The 9,211-nt window shown below is 42.8% G+C and overlaps 1 protein-coding gene across 7 annotated transcripts in view; it reads left to right on the top strand.

Annotated features, from left to right (window-relative positions):
- The first annotated feature begins 1,149 nt into the window (after positions 1-1,149).
- The window catches only part of ST3GAL6 (ST3 beta-galactoside alpha-2,3-sialyltransferase 6), a 68,461-nt gene continuing 60,399 nt past the window's right edge, over positions 1,150-9,211 (top strand). For 3 of the 7 annotated variants that reach the window (XM_058296013.2, XM_058296010.2, XM_058296011.2), the window contains exon 1: positions 1,150-1,409. The gene's annotated coding sequence lies outside the window, so the exon portion shown is untranslated. Of the gene's footprint in view, positions 1,410-1,459; positions 1,950-4,680; positions 4,767-9,211 lie in introns of those variants that run through there. The other 4 variants (XM_071214874.1, XM_071214875.1, XM_071214872.1 and 1 more) reach the window with 4 other exon arrangements.

Genomic DNA, 9,211 nt, shown 5'->3' with positions numbered 1-9,211 from the left:
AGTTAATGGTTTTGTGCCAAGCATTGTGCTACACTCTTTACATCATCATCTATTTTAATCCTTCTAACAACCATTCAAAAATAGACTATATTATCTCATTTTAAACATGATAAAAAGGAAGCACACTGAGGTTAAGTAACTTGCCTAAGGATGTGAAACAGGTCAGTGGAGAGTCAGAATTTGAACTGGGTTAGGTCAAACAGTTGCCTTTTTTGGCCACCACTGAATACTAGGGCAGTCACCTAAGAACCACAGGTGACCTTTCCCTTCAGTATATGGCTTTGCAGGTCTCCAAAGAGACTGGGAAAGCCAGTGGGGATGAGGTGCAGTGTATGTTTAATTTTGTTGAACCCAAACAAAAGATGAACAGTGACAAACTCAGGAGAAACTAAAAGAGCATGAAAACCTTTAAAAAAAAATTAGGTCAGATAGACAAATTCCCCAAATGTCTTCCACTACTCTGATGTCCCAAGAGCCACGATGGTTTAAAATTACAAAATCTGTGTGGGTTAGTGGGGTATGTCAAAGGCAATTTGTAGAAAAGGGATATGAATTTTGTTTAGCTTTCTCCATTAGTTGAATCCTTTCATATTTCTTATGAACAAAATGGGAAAATAAAAAGAGCTACCTTCTAAAACTGTTGTTACAAGTAAGACAAAAAGACAGAAGGTCCATCACAGATGATGGGCTTTATTACGATGCGTGACATTGCCGGTTTTGAATTATTTAGATCCAAGTCTCCAGCTCTTCTCTCTCGGGTCATTTTAATCCCGTGTGATTACACTGCTCAAGGCAGGAGCTATTAATTGAGTGTTGCCAGCAATAAATTATTTGACAAGAGGAAATTTAAAATTATTCAGAACCTTCAAAGTATGAGAACACTATTAATATATTTGTCTCCAGAGAGGGCTACTAGTACTACTTTAAAAAGAAAAGAAAAAAAGCAAGTCTCTTCTTTATTTTCCTCCCTAAAATTAAAATCTCCTTCAAAAGATAAAAAAGCACTAGCAAATTTTGACCTCGAAGGGCAGAGCCGGACTATACTGGACTATTCCGGACACCCGACCCTTTCTGCTAAGGTCCAAACCGCCTGCCCCGCCTCGAGTCACAGTCCCTTCGTGCACCAAGCCTGTTCGCTTCTGCCACCCGCCAGTAGGCGGAGAGGGCGGTAAAAGGGAACAACAGGCGCCCCTCACTTTTGACCTTACAGCTTTCCAGACAAATCCCGGACCTTACAGCTTTCCAGACAAATCCTGGCGGGGTGGGAGTGTCTTGCTTGCGGGAATCGATCCTCCTACCTCGTCCTAAAGCCACCGCGGCCTTCCCGGCTGCCTCCCTCCCTGTGGGGTGATTTTTCAACCTCTGACGCCCGGCGAGGGCGCGTGCTTGGCGTCCGCCCTGCCCGAAAGGTACGGGTTCGGCTGCGCTCCCGCCTTGCTGCCGGGGGGATGGGGAACCCAGTTGTCCGCATTGCACCTTCTTGGGCGCACTGAAGTGCTGCGGTGGTCACGACGCATCTGGAACCAGCCGCCCAGCGGGAGGAGCTTTCCCAGGCTCCGGTGGCGCTCGCGCAGTCGCCCCGGAGCGGAACCAGAGCGCGGTGGAAAGCCGGCGGGTTAGGGGGCGCCCGCGGTCAGGTCCGCGCTGCGCCCTCCCTCGTTCCCCAGCTCAGGTCCAGCGTGAATGAATGGTGTCCACGCGGAACCCTGACCCACGCCACCTTCTTCCTCTTTCCGCCGGCCGCGGGCTTCGGCGGCCTGATGCAGCCAGCGCTGCGGGAGAGGGGCACCCGGCTGGAGCAGGCGGGCGGCGGGCGGCGAGCGGCGAGCGGCGAGCGACGGGCTCGCGGCGCACGGGAGGCTGCGGCGCCTGGCTGCGGACTCTGACGCCTCTGCGTTCTCTGTGCCTGGGCCTTGGCGGGTAACTCTCCGCGCACCGGCTTCACTGCGGTTTGTGTCACAGGTTTGGGAGTCAGAGGAGTGGTATCGGGTTTCGAGAGGGTGAGGCCGACCTGGGGTCTGTGCCGACTCTGGCTTTGCTTCTCTCTGAAGCCGAGGGTGGGGGGCAGGCAGACACTTACTCGATTGCCCCCCCACCCAGCCTTTCAGCCCCGCGGAATGTTGCTTGCGCTCTTGCCCCCAGCTGGGTCCCTGGGATTAAGGGGTGCGCTAGAGTGCCGGGGCTCTCGCAATCCCCTAGGCGGCAAGAGGTTCATTGTGCCATCATGGGTGCGCAGGGTCACCCTCTCAGAGGGCGGTTGGGGCGGCGGGGGCGGCGGGGGCTGCAATGGGAGCCCAGAGAAAGCTGTTCTCGGACCCCCTTTTCTCCAATTAAAGAAGTTGCGCGCCTGAGAAACCGACAAAGTTGACGGGCACCTGGCTCACCACTGCTTTCTTGTAAAAAGGGTCTCTACGCGAGGAGGGGGCTTTCCCTTAGACAATTTTCTGTGAAACTTTTCTTTCCGCCACAGTAGAACTTAGACCTAACAAAACAAGCACAGAGGCAGCTTGGGGGAAGGGCGGCTGTGAGAAAATTGCAGTGTTTGGGCTGCCGTTAATTTTCAAGAAAGAACTAACTTGTCATTTTGAGGCCGCTGGCTCCGGAGCTCCTCAGCAACCTCAACCGCTTGCTTGTGTGCTGCAAGTTTGGTTTAAGAGAAACTCTGTAAAAATCGATTTGTAGAAACCAGAAACAAACCCAAAGTACCTTCCCTTAGGATTTTCAGTAGAACCGAGGCGGGGTGGGGGCTGGCTGGGGGATGGGATAAGCTGTTCAAAGATACTGTTTTAAAATAGTGTGAGAATGGAAGTGGGAATAATATTGCAAGCACCCGTGTGTCAGAAAACAGATAAGCCCCAAATCTAAACTCAACAGTCACATTTGCTTTAAGAGGGAACCCCCGCCTGGGAACTATGGTTAGGTAGATGATTAAGGAAGCTTTAGATCAGCCGGAAGTTCTTCACCTTCTGCGGTGGAATTGCCCTGCAGGCGCGGACTTGAGCTGCGTAGGTCCACGCTGACCTTCAGGCCGCGTGACTCCTCTCCAGGTCTCCAGTGGCCGCTTCTACTACACTAGAGTGGATATTTGACTTTCCGTTCTTCAAACTTCCTCGCTTAGCTACAGAACATAAACTGCCTCTTTATTTACTTGGAGATGTTAAATATTTGGGCTGAAGGGATATTATGCATGCAGATTTGACAGTCCTAAAGTCGTTCCTCCTGTTTCCTGTTCCTCTAAGACTGCTTTTCATCCCAAGATCTGCATAAGAGACGCCTTTAGATTGTTAACCTAGTTTGTGGTCTATCAAAAAGGCTTCCTTGGAGGCACTTCTAGAAAGTGTTTGCCCCGACCTGGCTTCAAAAGCTGACCTTAATTGATAATATGGAAGTTGTCTTAGCTTCATTTATTGCCTGGTGGCCCTTCCCTTGAGCCCTATTTTCACCATAGTCCCTGAATGTCACAATTACAGGCCCGCATTTTGCCATGTCTTGTTTTAATGACACAATGAAATGGGACAAATGTTTTGACTATACTTCACTACATTTGTTGGAAATATTCTATTTGCACACCAATTTAGTAGAACTCTTTGAGGCCCAGAAAGCAAGACATTTTGGCAGACATGCCATTAGGAAGCATCAGTCTGTCCTTTGTGAAATTGTAATTCTCAAGTTTTCCTATCCTAGAACTCAGCAGTATAGGACTGTATTCCACAGTTGTTCTCTTCTCTTAGAGGTATTTCATTGTTCTACATTATGTTAGACCTTATCTGAGAAATGAAATAATTCAGTGTTTTTCACTATTCCTTATATGCATCATCTGTTAACCATGCACATTATCAGATGGCCCAGAGATCTACTTAACATGGGTCTTAGGCAAGGCATAGCAAAAAGTTGAGGGTAGCATGGAACTCATGTGGCACTCACCATGAGCCCCCATATGTTCATGTATACAGTTCATTTAATCTTACTGACAACCCAAGCAGACAGGACCTTGAGCTCCATTTTCAAAAAAGATTTATTTTATTTCTACCCCTTGTTTGCACTTGCTGTCTGCTCTGTCTTGTTTTTTAGGAGGCACTGGGAACTGAACCTGGGACCTCCCATGTGGGAGCCACTTCTGCTTCCTGAACTCCATTTTATAGTTGTAAAAACTGAGTCTGCACTATGTTAAGTGACTTTTGATGGATCACATAAAGTTCTGGCTCAATCTCTGCCTTATACCATCCCATGAAGCCTCCATAGTATCCATTCTTCAAACGTTCTTCCATTCTTTGTGCATCTCATTCTCCTTTGCCCTGCACACACTTCATTTATATATATATACCTTGATGGCATGTGCCTTCCTAATTACTGCCCAGACTGAACTTTTTGAACAGGCCATCTGCTTGCCTTACCTCCTTTGCATTTTAACAAATTTACACTTTCACCAATGAGGCATCCTCTGCTTTTTCACATCTTTGATATGCCACTTAAGTGTGCTGTGTCAGTCAAATTCAGGAGGTTGTTAAATCTAATTTTTTGTTTTCTGAAAGTTCTTTTCATCCTGACTATATTTTCACTGAAGTTCCCATTCATCTTTCAAGGACCAGTTCATATTCTGTCCAGAAGAAGACTTCCCAGGGCCATAGCTCTGCCCTCACGGTTGAAATTAACCTTTCTCTCTGTCTATCCCAATTACAGAATATAACAGCACACGTCATGATTTCCAAGCACTACTGTCTCAGACTTGGTCAGGAACTTGGCTGCCGTAGGATCAGGGTAAGAAGGTATGAGATTCTGGAATAGAACTTATAAGGGTAAATCAGAGTAAGGACAGTGAGAACTAGGTCTCATCCCATGTCCATATTTCCCCTTTTTGAACATTTTTTGGTCATCCAGAGGAGAATGGCAGTTTCCTTTTCTATTGCCATAACCTTCTGTATCTGACCAGGGATTTTCCCTTTCCTTGACTATTGCAAAAAGAGGGAAAGGAATGTATCCTCAGCTTGTTCCCACTTGGTAGTTACTAATGAAAGCACCTATCCCTGCAATTTTCTTATCATTAACACTGAGTTTAGTGAAGATATTCTCTTCCTCCTCTGTTCTCCCCTGACACCTGAGCTAAGACACAGTCTGCAAATAGCATCATTGTGTTTAGCAGCTTCTAATTCTGCTCCTTGAAGGATTCTTTAAACATTGATTTACTTGCTGTCTAGTTGAGAATGAAAAGATCTTTAGGAAATGAGAATAAGACCCCCAGATAAAGAAAGGGAAGGAAGCTGAAGAGTATCCCAAAAGTGGTGGGGTTACTCTCATCTTTCACAGCTTGTGGAGTTAGTGTGATTGCTGACGAGTGAGCCGAGAGTGATTTGGCGATGGACCTTTGGTACTTTCTGCATGGCCATCCCTAAATTGGGACATCAGGTTCAATCCATGTTTACTGAGAATCCACCATGTAAAAGGAGATGTTGAAGAAGAGCAACAAAACCTTTGCTCTTATAAAGCTTGTGTTTTTGTGGGAAAGATAGTCAATGAACTAGATACTAAAATGAATAAGCATATTTCTGATAGGATAAGTATTACAAAGACAATACAAGATTGGGATGTGATAGAGAAGGAGTGGGGGTGCCTACTTTAGAGCAAACTCAGAGAAATCTTCTCTGAGGAGGTGCTATTTGAACTGAGCTATGAATCATGAGAAGCTTTAAATCCAGTTAAATGAATATCAGAAGAGCTAAACACAGGGAATAGCAACTGCAAAGGCCCTGAGGTAGGATTGAGAAACAGAAAGAAGGTCAATATGAGAACAGTATATTGGAGAACATGCAGTTGAAGAGTGTACAGTGGGAATATGGAAGATTAGTCAATGATGTAGGCGGGAGGCAGATTATATAAAGCCCTCAAGCCTGGAGAGAAGTTTGAATTGTATTCTAATTCCAGTGGCATGCCTCTGGGAATCTTTAAACTGGGAGTAACTCAGTCTCCACCCAGTGGACTTCCCAATTTGTCCTGGTTTGAGTGCTCATACATGTTTTTACTTAGAGATGGCTTTTCTTCTCCCTCTTAATTGGCCATCACTGATTTCACCCACATTTCCCTGGCTAGGACACAGGCATATCCCAGAGAGGCAGAATTCACAGGCCCCTGGACCATATTTTTTTTACTCTATGAAAAAATCCAAACACTTAACTTAGTTTCACCTTCATGCCTGACATACTCCATCACACACGTCTCACCTCTTCCCAGACTGACTATCTTCTACCTATATAGCTGTCTCTGGGGGTTGGCTGGTGACATCAAAAACTAGAGATTAGGCAAATCAAATAAGAATTTCTGTCTTTTGCAAAACAGTTATTGTTGCAAGATGTAGTATTCTAAATAGCCCAGATGTCTTGCCTTTTCCTTAACTCCCATTCCCTTTCTCCCCAGCCTGCTGCTGTGCACAGTTATGAGAGGTCTAGGATATGTTTAGAGTACAGGTTCAGTAGAAATGTGCAAAACTCATATAATATTTATCATGGGAACAGACAAAGCCTGAGAAATTTTATAACTATTGGTTTTTGTGTATGGTCTTGGAAGTCTTGGAGTAGTGTATTAATCATGAAAGCTTGTGTCCAAGTTGATTCTTCCTTGTAGCTCTGGTTTATCAGAAATGTACTGGCCAAGCAAGTGGGCTGGCGGTTAGGGCGGCAGTGGCTGTGCAGGCAGTGCAAAGCAACTTGAGGGGATGTAGTTCAAGTGGTTGAGCGCCTGATTCCCATGTATGAGGTCCCAGTTTGATCTCCTGTACTTCCTGAAAACAAACAAAAAGGAAATAAAGGAAATTACCATCTCTGATGGGTGGGCTGGTGTAGCTCAGTGGTTGAGTGCCTGTTTCCTATGTAAGAGGTCCTGTGTTCAGTCTCTGGTACCTCCTTTTAAAAAAATGTACAGGTGACCCCAGTGTTTTTATTAGTTATCCTGTGATCCCAGGGTTTTTTATTGCCGGTATATTACTCTCTGGGGAAGCTTGGCATAATTTTTAGAAAGAAAAGAAAATTGTTTTTGAAAACCTTTAAATGGATGTCCTGTTTATTTGTTAAGTTACGTATTAAAGTACAACTCATTCTTGACCTTTTATGTCTGTTTCTTTCTAACTGTAATTCTAAATGTATTGGTTTAAAATCTGAAACATATTACTACTCTTTGTGAGCACAATGAATGTGTCTTATCTTCTTCACCACCCTGTCCTTTGTACCTGGTGCAGAGTCCAGCACATTATCGATGTCATGTGACTGAATCAGTGGACATTGATTAACTCACAAAGTTAATATATTACCTCAATTGTAACACCTTTAAAATTATTATGAATCATCCTTGAAACTATTATGATTTTCAGTTTATCTTAAAACCGTTCCCCTTTGGAGAAAACAGGTGAATCAATCCACGTGGATTCTTATACATTTAATTAAAAATTTTCTGGCTCTGAAAAGGTTTTTTTTCTTTCTTTCTTTCTGAAAATATTATCGTGTACTTATTTTGACCATGTAGAGACTGGTATGAAAAATACCACCAGATGGAATTCTTTTCAAGTTTGTTTTCATTTGGAGTAAAATTTCAGTCCTCTTTCATAATAATTTGGACTGGGCTAGTTAGGTTTGTGGTTACATTGCTGAGGATAATAAATGTGCCAAGAACGTGAATAACAAATAATTATTTCCTTTTTAATAGTACAACATCCTCAAGCCCACTATTTTATGTACCTTATAAACAGAGATTTTCATTGCATATTATTATGTGTTTTGGATTTCTATTACGTATCACTTAACCTAGTTTGAAACCTAGTTTCATGCCCTGGGTTGAAAAAACTATCTTCATCAAAACTGTTAGTTTGTAGGAGTCAGGGAAGAACTTTTGGCAGAGGGAACTGAGAAAGAGACGGTGGCATAAAATAGGTGACAGAAAGAACCATGGGCTCTTGCTGAGACTTGTAACAGAGTTTTTCCTAAGGAATGATGTTTTTAGAGGATGTGTCTTGATTACTAGAGATATTCTGTATTCAAAATTTAAAATTCTAAGTATTTAAAGGTTCTGACTTTTATATTTTCTTCTGTTTCACAAGAAAACTGCTATATAAGCACAGCTTTTCCTGTCTTTGAGCTGATTTTATGGAATCCCCTCCCCTTACCTGTCTGTGTGGAGTTTTCTTATTATTAAATATTCTATTGCAGATATTTAGGCCAGTACCAACAAAGGAATCCTTGAGCAACTCTTCAATATGTAAGAGGAAGGGGAGAATATAAGTGAATGTAAATTTTCTTTGGTCAGCATAGAGTCAAAGAATAAAAAGAGATTAAAGTTTTTTTTTTTTAAATTTCTCTGACTCTTTTTATGGATATTTATAAATGTATTTAAAAATTGGAAAATAGGTTATACAGTTTCATTTAGATGAGAGTAATAAGATGATAGGTGAGGCATTCAACTAGGGTATGGATGGATTTTCAACTGCTTTCAGCAACAGCACTTAATTTAATTTATAATTTAATTTAATTAACAGATTTGAAAGTTAACAGAGTTTTCTTTTGTAAATGTAAATGATCTTTGTGAGATAAAGGATGCTGCTCTCAAAACACCTTTGATAATTTGGAGCTAAATTTTTAGGTAAATGTCAAAGCACCTTAGCTAATTATTCTTGTTTGATTCCAGCTGTGCTACCATGAATTACAAATAATTGCACTTTCTGATAAATAGGATGTTAAGAGATATGATGTGGGGGCATTTTAAGACTTAGTTGTCCTAAGTGATATTGCAGGAACAGATGCTGGACATTATATATCCTGCCATAACCCACTGAATGGACTGGGGGAGAGTGTAAACTACAGTGTAAACTATAATCCATGTGGTACAGCAGTGCTCCAAAATATATTCACCAAATGCAGTGAACGTGCCACAGTGATGAAAGAGGTTGATGTTGTGGGAGGAGTGAGGGGCTTGGGGTGTGGGGTATATGGGAACCTCTTATATTTTTTATTGTAACATTTTTTTGTGATCTGTGTATCTTTTTAAAAGGACAATTAAAAAATTTTTTTTGAATTAAAAAAAAATAAGATGTTAAGAGATATTTGTGCTGTATGATCTTTGAAGTACCTATAAATGTTTTCCATGCACTGAATTTTCTGTAGGACAAATCTGGCCCACCTATTGCCAGAGAGTACCCAGGTGCCTTCGACCCATGCTTTCTACCTCTGACCAC

This window comes from Dasypus novemcinctus, chromosome 4 (genome assembly GCF_030445035.2).
Source record: "Dasypus novemcinctus isolate mDasNov1 chromosome 4, mDasNov1.1.hap2, whole genome shotgun sequence".
NCBI classification, from domain to species: Eukaryota; Metazoa; Chordata; class Mammalia; order Cingulata; family Dasypodidae; genus Dasypus; species Dasypus novemcinctus.
Note: the sequence above shows the minus strand (reverse complement) of the source record. Positions and strands in the feature narration are given on the sequence as shown.